An 11,962-nucleotide genomic window follows, 5' to 3' on the forward strand; every position below is an offset into this window, starting at 1 on the left:
CAGATACAGCAACAACAAAAATAAACGGTTTCTGATCCTGACAAAATACAAACAACAAAACAAGCCATCAATAAAAAAATTCAGTCAGAAAGACGCTTCACCCTCCCTTAGTATAAACATGCCTACTGTATCACAGCTAAAACAGCTCGCACGACGACATGGAATATACATACCAAGTCATATGAGAAAGGCTGACATACTTGAATTATTAAGACCCATATTTGTATTGAATGCACAACTAACACCCTCGCCACCAGATGCCACTGCTGCAGCACCAACAGCAGCGATTGCAAATGAAACAAAGGTACAGCAACTAAAACAATTTGGACGTGATCATAATATCCGAATGCTCAAAGGTTAAAAAAAAGCTGACATTCTTGCGGTACTAGACGAGGATAAACAAAAACCGTCATCGTTGTTTTACATCTGATGTCGTTATTGAAGCGGCTAAATATGTTCGTGCAAAGCATAACAATCACCAGTACCTGAATTCACATTTGAAAAGCGTAGAAGTGAGTTGGAAATTCACGTTGCCATTATCCTACCCACATACACACCAAGTTAAGACGCCATACAACTATTGGAAGATATGATTCCTGAAATCGTAGTGGTGTCACAAAACATTGGTCCAGATATGATTAAAGCAGACATTGTCCTTAGTGTGCATGTGGTTATGCCACTCAGTCGTGACAAAGATGGATATAAAACTACCACACCGTAGATTCATAGTGGTGCCCGAGTACTCCTTAACTGCAAATACATAAGCACCATCAATGATGAAATTGGCAGAGACATTGAAAAGATTCTCGAAACGCTGGAGAAATACACCTATAGAGGATCAGGATGGACTCTCGAAAGATGTTCCCATGTTGAGGTCCATCTCTCGTTGTATCAACTATGTCGTGGATCCAGTTACATAGCAACACTAAACTGAGTATCACCAAGATGAGTTATAAATTTTGACAACAGATGTTTTGAATGTGGAATTTTGTTAGCGCTATACCCAGTCAGTGATCACCAATATATGCCTCGAAAATACGGGTGACACCTGGGTAAACAACTTTGGCAACATTGAATTACCAAAGCCACAATGAAGAAATTTGAAACACTTAACCCGGGTATCGCTGTTAATGTATTCCCGTATGACAAAGGTTTTTATCCGTTGGCACTCTCTCCCCATGATCAGCACAAACAAATTATGATGACTTGTCGCTGCTGAATGAAATGAGCGAAGCAGAACTGGTACCGCATTATGTATGGATACAGAATCTTGCTTGGCTACTTAACCGACACAATAAGCACGAACATAAAAACTTTCCATATTGACGTTGCATGCGTTTATTTAACACTCACGAACTGCTCACCAGTTACGACTTTTACTGTTGCAGTATCAGTGACAAACCACATCGCACAACTATGCCAGAGCCTGGTAAAATCATTGTCAAATTTACTGCAGTACATTTAAAGACGAAAGTCTCGTACATCATCCATACGGATTTTGAATGCCTGAATCTTTGAGCAGAAAGCTATGACACACAAACGCGAATGATTTCGATCAGACAGTGCAAATCGCTCGACAAATTTCATACTTGTTCTGTTATATTTGATAGCAAATCAGAGCCGCCAGTTCTTTATCATTCACAAAGTGATAGCGCCCTAAACACAGTTGAAGTATTTCTCAGATCGATCGAAGTTACAGCAAAATGGATTAGATAGCAGCTCGACTAACCATCACGCATAATTATCACGGCTGATAGCATTGGTGAGTTCTCCGCAGCCACTCAGCTGATGTATTTGTGAAAAGAGCAGAGTTCTCCTATTGATAAAGAGCAAACGTAAACGTCCTGGTTATAATGTTTGTTAAGTTTTACAAAATTTGTTAATTCTTATTATTTATGTAACTTAGTGACCATAGGGTCGTAACAACGCACCTACGCACAAACGATACAAAGTAAATTGAAAAGGACTTTTTCAAGCTCAAGGTCAATGCCGCGGTTTGAAAAACCATGGAAAATCTGCTCAAACGAATTCGAGTCGATCTTGTCCCGTGATAATATTGAACAAGATAGATCTCTCCTTCGAGACCAGAAAAAAATCTTTGATGGTGGACTCTTGCCGTTCACAGTAAAAATTAAAAATTCAAGCTGGCAAAACCTATATATGTTGGTACGACTGTGCTGATCTTGTCGAAGCTGCTTATGTATGAAGTTTAATATCACAAAATCAAACCACTTTATCAGGATCGGGGCAGGATGCTGTACACCGTCATTGACTCATTGCTGATGCATATCACCGCCGATGAGATTTATGCGGTCATAGCCGAAGCCAAGTTTGATGAATGAGTTTGTTGCCAACGGTTATCCGAAAAACACCAGTTGTTTAGTGCCACCAATATAAATGGTGATTGGCAAGTTCAAAAGACGAATGCTTGGGTAAACTGATCGAAGAGTATGTGGGACTGCGAACCAAAATATACTTGATTGTGGTTGAACCGCAGAGGTCTGGCAAAAGTATCAAAAAGTCAAAGGGGATTGTGCAGGAAGATCTTAAACACGAACTGTACCTGGAATGTATTCGGGACCGTCGTGAATTCACATACACCGCAAATATGGTCCGACCCAAGAACCATCACATAGGCGTATACCGATGCACTAAAATGAGTTTGTCATTGCTGGATACCATGCAATGGATACTACCAGATGGCATTAGCACTAACGCGTTTGGTCATTTTGCTATTGCAAGCTAACTTAGGATTAATATTTGAAGAAATAGCAAACTAGCTGGATGATCCTCATTTGGTTTTAGGACATCGAACCATCATTGTGAAATCATTTTTGGTACGGATATATAAATTTGCCACAGCGCTTGTTTGACCAACCATGTTCAAGCAATCCCATGAATTACCTGGGCGGAAGTGGCTAACTCTTCCACGGCAGGTTCACCTCTCCAGTATCCACGATGGGCTGTAGTATATTTTGGATAACGTCCGTTTTTTGCGTCCATTGTTTGTTTGTTTGCAATGAGTGCCACCAAGTGCAATCTTAGCTTTCGTACCTCCTTTAACGACCCATAATGCAATTTGTTCTCTCAGTGTTGGATTAGTCGCATTAAATCAGATCCATATCGGCACATTGACGTCCACGCTTATAAATGGATTCATTAAAATCATGGTCATGTCAACATGATTTACAGGTGATTCATCGTTCGGTACATATTCATGCTCTTCATCCACACTGTTCAGCCTCTAAACGCGAATTTGTAAGACTTCATCTAATTGGTTATTAAAATTAGTGAATATGGTAATAGCATATGCTACCAGAACATGACCCCTAAGCGGTCACTGTCAGATCTTCATGTATGACAGTGGATATCTGATTTTAATGAGATTGGCTCGTACGACAAACAATCGATCAATAAATAAATTCACGAAGAATTTCGGTGTTGTCAGGCAAAGACTCTAAAATTTCAGTTCGTGCTCATGAGCCCACACTCAGTTCTGTCATTGCCATATAATCTCAATCGTATGCTATCGACATTGCACTGTGGTATGTAAGATCAGGCTTAGGTTGATCTGGTAACATTTCAGATCATACATGATTTTACGTGTGAGATATCATATCCGCCTGACATTGTGATAATTACCAGAACGACCCAGGTTAATTTAACTTGTGACGCCATCAGTTGTTGTTTCGAATAGACATGATTAACTGTTCTGAGTTATATTCTGTTTGGGTTCTCGACAATCGTGGAGCGAGGTGATTTGATATCGATTACGCCCACAGTACCTTTGTATCTTCCATTCCATGATAATCGACTGACACATATTCTTTTATCCCTTGTTGTGATACATTGACGATACAACTTTACGTTAGAGATCGACCGGATATTTAATAATAAAAACAAAGACAGTCGTGCATGTCATTAACGCGAGAAATCTATGTACATGACATATTACATAACTGGGCTTGGTTATGTTATTCGTGGATTATTTGCGATTGCACCAAAAGCACTCACAGCCTTATCATTACGCGCTGCTCCAATCGCTAAACAAGTTACATGCGAGTCATGGATAGTGTTAAAAGTGCCGCTGTGGATCATTGGAAACATCTGGACTCTCGGGCAGCTCAGTCGTCTCGAAATCGAATACGGTGATTAATAACACGACCATCTTAAATGAAACCTCAGCTAGTAAAGTCTTTGACGAGGCCGCTCAGCAGGATTGCCAGATTCAGCAATTGCAAGTATGGCAATGGTGGATGGATTTGGATGGCAAAGTGTCACGCTCATTTCAAAGAGGCATTTGATCCGGCATTTGATATGGTAGCTGCCAGTGTTAGTGGATCGAAGCAAGAGAGATTTCCAGTATTGCTTATATCCAGCAAGGGATCCCAATCATTTAAGAATAGAACTGGAAGTGCAAACACATCTTCACTTTTTTTTATCTAGGTGAGGCACTTTTGGAAACGGAGGGAAAACGGGTGCAGAATGACGGTTCCGATATCCCGCCAATACCAAAGTGAGATTTGTTAACAATGACATCTTTGTGTTGTTTAACAGTGCAAATTGGTGGAGCCTCATTATGATTTTCGTGCGAATTTACCCTCAGTCACATATTTGGGTTTTGTAGAGATGTTCACAAGGTTAATTTTGGGGTCAAACATACAGTCACACTAACCATCAAAAATAACTCATACGAAGCAATTTGGCTTGGTACAACTGCTGCTGATGGTATAGTTGTATTTGACGCATTGTGGATGCCTGTATTACCTCCTTTACGTTTTACACGATTACGTTTGTTGCCATTTATGCTGTCGAGAACCACTGCAACGTTTTCATTTCTTGCGCCTACCATAGACGCACACCAATCAACTGCTATTGTGCGACAATTTACATGGCCCATAAGTACCCAGCATGGTCTTACCGCACCAAAATATGTGTTTCAACTTACAACTCTTGACAACGTCCAAACGCATAGCAAAATGATATTTGACGACTTAGAAGTGGCTGGGGTTTCTTTGCTTTTAAGCGGTCACCAAGAACCTTCTAAGGAAATTTGGCTTGACTTTACAACAGCAGCAGCTGTAGGTATTGGTGTGACTGGAATCACGTTCACAGCAACTATTGTTGGTACACCAATTGATATTATTATCGGAGCTATATCGATAGTAACCGGTGTTTCTGGAGGAGCCAGCTAATTATTCCCATGCGACTGCATTCTCGAAAACACGTATACTCCGAATTACTTGTGGCCACACAAAGCAGTCAGAATACGATAAGTAAACTATATTTGGTAGCAATCGATGATAAAACAATCATTGCGGATGAATTTCTAATTGTGCTAGCGGAAATGGAACAAATTACAGAGAACGAATAAGATACCGTGCGATTTGCCGATGTACAGACAACAAAAGTCGAGTTTAGAAATAAAAGAACAATCTTTATTCATTACTCTGAGGCTCGCATTGCGTATTTTGTATTGATCGCTACCATAGACTTGACTGTCTGAGTACAACACACTCTGCAAGTAGAGTAGCATGAATGCCTTTGGGGCACAGGCAGACGTATCTATCCTCTGCCCCCTCACATGACTAGCTACATGTGTGAGTTTTGTGGTTACTAAACATGCATGAGCCCCTGGGCTCGCATATGAGTAAAGTGAGTCATGGGGCAGAGGAAGAGGTAGAGGCAGAGACAGAGACGAATGGTAGATACCCTTTGGGGCCAGTGTGGTTAAAGGCCCAAATCCAAACAACTTGGTAGGTGATCACTAGTTGCTGATCTGTGTGAGAGAGGGAATGTGAGAGAGTTTATAAGTTTCTCTCTGGTAAAATGGATATGTTTGTAACAATGTAATAACGTAATATGCCTGGTTTGGCCGGATATGTACTCGTAAAAATTGGTCCATCGGTTGGATGCTTGTGTTTGTTTTTACATGGATGAATCTGTATGGTTCGAAATGGTAACAGCGGGTTCTGTTTTGGAGGGAAATGCGTGTTTGTCTTCACTCTTATTGTGATGAAAATAGGTTTAGCTTATATGGGGTTTCTCTGGCCTATACAACGAAATATATTACAGCATTAAATCATATTTCTTTTCATTCTTTGATATTGCTATTTATTGTGTATGGCTTCCTATAAAAATGTTTATCTGTCTATCTACATACATACATACATACGATTAAGAATTTTAAATTATATTAGTTCAACAAAGTTCTTGATCACATTAAATAATTGGCGACCAAATGAAGCGAACTTTGTATCAGTTAAATTAAGAGCAAAGACGCTTTGAATTTTACATTAAAACAACGCAGCAGGATTTCCTAGATTATAGCGGAGCAACGTCCGAAAACTTACAAGGTATTTAAATATTATATTTCCCTAAAAATGGTATCAGAGAATAAACGGTGTCCGAAAACATACGGTAAATACGGTAGCCTTCAGTAATTGTTTATAAACATAGTTATAGGGTATTTAATGAGAGTACAGAGATGAAAACTTTATGCTAGAACCTACTCAAGTACTCATTTTACTGTCAGAGAATGAAATACGGGTCAAGTGGATACAATATATTTTCCCCATGTATATTTACCTATGGATGTAAGAAAACAGCAAAGTTGAACACAAAATGCATTCGATTTTATTGCTCAGTTTGGTTAAGATATTGATTGATGTAGTGCGGCATTGTGGCCATTTGATGTTATGGGAATTCTAATGATTCATCATGCTTTATGCATTATTAATTACTAATAATATTTGTTAACTGACACTCTAAAGATTACATGAGAAATATTCAAACAGATTATTTGAACTTTGTACAACTGATCTTAACGTGGTTACATATTCCACATGAACAAATATCCATATAGTTTAGACTGTTTGGGATCAGAACATCATATACGGACAGACTGACATTGTACCTATAGTGAATCTGTAAGGCACATGCCTGGCTGTGTGCACTGAAGATATCTCAAAATGTTATTTTCATCATGTACATGTATATATCTATGTATGGTAACATTTTTCAGTTTAGTACATTAACAGAGTGAGGTGTTGTAGCATCAGCTGATCTCTGATTCCATTGAATCAATGAGCTTAATAATTGGTAACCAACACTCTTAAACATACATTATAAATGTTCGAACAGATCATTTGAATTATGTTTGCACTATTGATCTTAACAAGTACATTGTATATGTCCCACATATGCAAATTTCAATCCTTGTTAACAAGTTTTGGGGATCAGAATTTCACATTTAGTTGATGATGTAGATTTATTGGTACCTATAGTTGATCCGTGTGGTCACATTTGAACGTATTCACTTGCAATATCCAAAAGTGTTATTTCCCTCATGAATAAGATTGCTTATAGTAATATATTTGAATTTAGTACATTGTCGCTGGACGTTTCTGTATACTGGTATATACTAATGTTTGCACCAATCATCAAACCTCATCGCCCCAACATTGCCTTAAATTGTATGATACATAGTCTACCTGATTAGTTATTCAACCTGTAAATGGCTAAATATGCTTCTAGAAACCTAATATATTTTTACGATGAATTTCCAACCTTAATGTTATTTTGAAATCACCATATCTAACACATTTTAACATCATTTACCTATATCTTACTGTTTTCTAGAATTAAGTGAAACATGTTATTTCTTTTCAGGTCTAGCCTAGTATCTGGAACAAAGTCGTTAGAGTTGGATCATCTTGGAAGCTCTCCAGTAGTCCGGTGGTGATAGCAAGGTTTCATAATGGCATGTGCAGTGTACTGCCATAAGTGACCAAGATTAGTTCATATCACCACACTGATATATAGCACCTCAAAGACATGGCTTAGGTTTATATGAGAGAGATTAACACCATTGTTTAGTAAGGTAGAGCCTTCCCAGAAACTGTATTTTCCTGTCACATTGTCAACTTTTGTAATTAACGACACTGAATTGGAATGCATTTTTTTGCTATAAAACATGGTAGTGGTCCCATCAGAACTTTAAATTTGAGTGCGTTATTAGTTATACAAACAACTGCCTAAGTACCTGACACAATAAATATGGAATATAGCACCTGTCATTGTTTCTTTAGTGTATGCACTTATATGCATCTGGACAGGCATATTGTGGTTTGCTGCCAAAATCACTATGAGCTATGTTATTTCACCACCCCTGGGAAAAATGTTATCAGTTGTACAGTCCCGAACTATCATCTGTTTCAAATATCATTCTTTAGTCATTTTTAAGGTTTAAAATTTGTCAAACTGAATTTTAAAATTTGTATGAAAATTTACATTTTCAATAAAAATTTAGTTTTTAAAATTGAAATGTTTATTTAAATTTCCATTAAAATTTATTTATCAATATTTTTAAATTTCAAACATATTTGCAGACAGGCCTTATCTTGTGTTACAATTAGATTTTAACTGCGTTGAAAAATTCCTGTCATTAAGGAAGATATAGCAAATTTAGTTTGGGTTTCTTAAGAGCACGTGGACCAAAACTTGCACCCTGTGGAACACCAGCACTACACGCTTTCTGACAGGTTTCACATTTCTTGTTTGCAAGGAAATTCAAAAAGACTTCATGTATAAAGTTGAAATAGGTGTGGCATGCAAATATAAAAGTTATAAATAAAATTGTCCCAAAAAATTGGGCCTGAAAGGAATCAGGTCAAAATTAATAGTACCGGTTAATTACCCACACATGTAGTCCCAGTCTATTGGTGGTTATACAAGAGGTAGATTTAGACATTCTTGGTATGGATTTAAAGGCAACCGTTTATTCCTTAGAATATGAGCTTATTGTGTAGTTGTCTGTGTGTGTTTCGGTGACATTGTAGCGAGTTATAAGGTCTTGGTGATGATCCGAAAGTGAAATCTGTGTTCCATTGTATGCTGGTTTGTTTACAGTTCAGCCTTAAAAAATGCCGGTCAACCTCAAAGTGAAGCCATCTTTAAAAATATATTAGATTAAAATATGATTTGTATTGATTGTCACACAGCGGAAAGTTCAGTACTGAGAAACAAATGTAGAGAATATATAGTAAAATTTATTGTGTTCTATGTCCAAATCCTGATTTGACTGGCCTAAGGTGGCATAGTTAAAATAGTTCCCTGTATTCATAAACGGCGTATGGGGGCGGCAAGTGGGGAGACCGCCCCAGGCCTCGCTCTTGAGTGGGCCCCGCGCTTCAGGCCTAACGTCGTCCTTATGAGTTTGTCAAGCTATATTCTCCGGTAAATTGGAAACGCTGATACAGGCCGCACGTAATGCACGCAAAGTTGCGAAGTCAACTTAGTCACGCAACTAACAGGTGGCAGCACATATGCAGACAGATGCAGCTATCTTCTCAACGCCACTAGCTGGCAACGGCTCCGATAACTTGGATCTCAGTTTTTCAAATTTTGGCAGGGTTGCGCGGGAGCCGTTGGGCTAGGCGGGCGATGTTTCGTCTATCTCTAGTCTATGGTCATTCGCGAAAGTTGATCTAGTCTAGAAATAATCAGTGTTTGCAGTAGCATACCAATCGAGATACCGATAATCTGGCCCCGCGTACTCCTAACACCGCCTCTGCTTGTATTAGGTGGCAGAGTTATATAGTTCATGGAGGGAAATACTGGCGGTACGTTATGGAAATTTAATGAGAAACAATGCAGTTGCGAGGCTGACAGGCAATTGAGAAATTGTGAGATTTGTGGTCGTGTATTAGAGCAAGATTATTTATAGACTGGACGAGTTGGGCTTTCCAGTTTACAACAGTAGTTGTAAGGAAATCTTTGGAATCAGGGGAAACTTTTGAGTTCTAGCAGGATTCACGTTGGGTTTGAAATCGCCCTGTAAAGAAACCCCTTTGGTTTGTTACAATATGTATTGTACATACCATTGCTGTTATGTATATTTGTTTTAATTTTATCTGATTTAATTTATATTTCAATGTAATTTTGTGTCAGTTTAAAAAAAAAATTTCATTACATGACATTGTAATGTAAATTTATTCACTAGTTATGATACTTTTTTTTTTTAAAAGAAAATAGTTTTATCTTGAATGTTAGTTTATAAACACCAGGTGTTGATCTAAATCTTGACCTTGTTTCAGAATTTGTAGCAACCTTCGTAAACAAGTTCTATTTTCTTTTAAAATGATTGGTTGTTTCCAAGCTCATGATGGTACTTTGTCTTTAAGATATAAACAATTTTTTAAATTTTATTTCTTAGTGTAAAAATGATTGGTTTTCTTCAGGGTCACATTGGGTAAATGTGATCTTTAACAAATACTTGCTTCTATAAACTACCAGATGATCACGTTACCATTGTTTACGTTTTAGAAAGCCAACCCATGTTTTGGAGAATTAATCTCAGTATATGCTGGGTTGTTAAACTGTTGTATGTTGTGCTGTTCATTCAAATTACTTGGATTCAAAAGGATTAATTCTGTTATTTTTCTGGAAAATACGTGCTCATGTATAATTGTGGAACAAGAACAGTTTTTTTTTTTAAAATACAAATTTATTCAGCTATCAGAAACCGGAGTGCTAATTCTTATTTCTAAGAGGAAATGTAGACTTCAACACTACAGATTGTAGCATACGCCATTGTCTTCCATCTTGGATTCTTCGTCGAGGTTCGAACGTGAAATCAATAGAACATTTTGTTATTAGGACTACTAAAATTTTATTCTCTGATTATTTTTGGATTCGATTCTATAAAACTTAAGTCCATATTTTTTCATTTTTCCAGGGAAATAAAGTGTTGTATATTTTTCAAAGCTTGTTGTTTTCACTCTTTCTTGTGTTACTGTTTATTCGAACCTAAACAAGTGACATAAGAATTGCACTATTTCTTATCGTCATGGACAGAATCTCCAATTTCATAAAAAATACTATTCTTTGCATTACACATTAAGTCATCTCATAATACAGGCACTGTGTTAGGTTTTCTTTAACCTTCTCGCCAAGGAAGATGGAATGGAATATATTTTGCCCTTAGATTATTTTCTTTTGCTCGTCTGTATGTTCATTCGTTACATCCTTAAAATATTGAATCCATTTCTCCTACATTCATGAAAACTGGTATGAAAACAAACCTCCATGCATGCCATACCAAAACAAACTCAATGATTTACTTTTCACGCTTGAGTGATTATGGTCCTTCAGGCATTCGCTCGCAACTCTCTTAATTTCTTCGAGCCAATTTCACATGCTCTTAAAACTGAACGTGGATGCATATCGGAGAAGAGTGTGTTTCGAAGCTCATTTGCAATAATGTCTTATTCAAGGTTCAATGGCTCTATCCCTGCCCAGGCAAACTCTATGTGTGTCCTCGTCACTTAGATCCAATTCCTCCGAATGATGAAGTCATTAATGTGCTGAACATGCCGTTAAAAACAACCAATTTAAGAAAGAAACTTGGTCATACCAAAACTACGTTACTGTGACTAATTTTCATGCCTGGGTGACTTTTGTATTTTCACCCATTCTTTCTTTCCATCTTTATATCTTCGACCCTATTTATTCCGCACATATGAATATTTGTATGTGTATGCATCTGTTCGAGTGCAATTCGACCATAACGAGTAGGTAACTGTGACCTTATTATCACGCTTGAGAGTGACATTTATATCTTCAGCTACTCCTTCCTTACTTCCATATCTACTTCTTCATTTCACCTTAAGTTATCCTGAAAGCAGGTAGGCACATGCATCTCCGAGAGCGGCGCAACATAATCAAAACAAATGTAAATCATTGTAAAACTAATTTTCATGTTTGGTTGACCTTACATTTTCCGTTGTTCATTCCTATTTCAACTACACCCATAACGCCATTTTTCAGCACACGATAGGCTATGGTGGAGGAAGAACCCGGGAGTAGTGAAGTGGGGCACCCTACGGACAATGGAAATTCCACTCAAAACACCCCTGGGTCACTCTACGGACAATGGAAATTTAACATGGCGAAAAATCGT

Source organism: Sinohyriopsis cumingii, chromosome 15 (genome assembly GCF_028554795.1).
Source record: "Sinohyriopsis cumingii isolate HCF-2022 chromosome 15, ASM2855479v2, whole genome shotgun sequence".
Taxonomy (NCBI): domain Eukaryota; kingdom Metazoa; phylum Mollusca; class Bivalvia; order Unionida; family Unionidae; genus Sinohyriopsis; species Sinohyriopsis cumingii.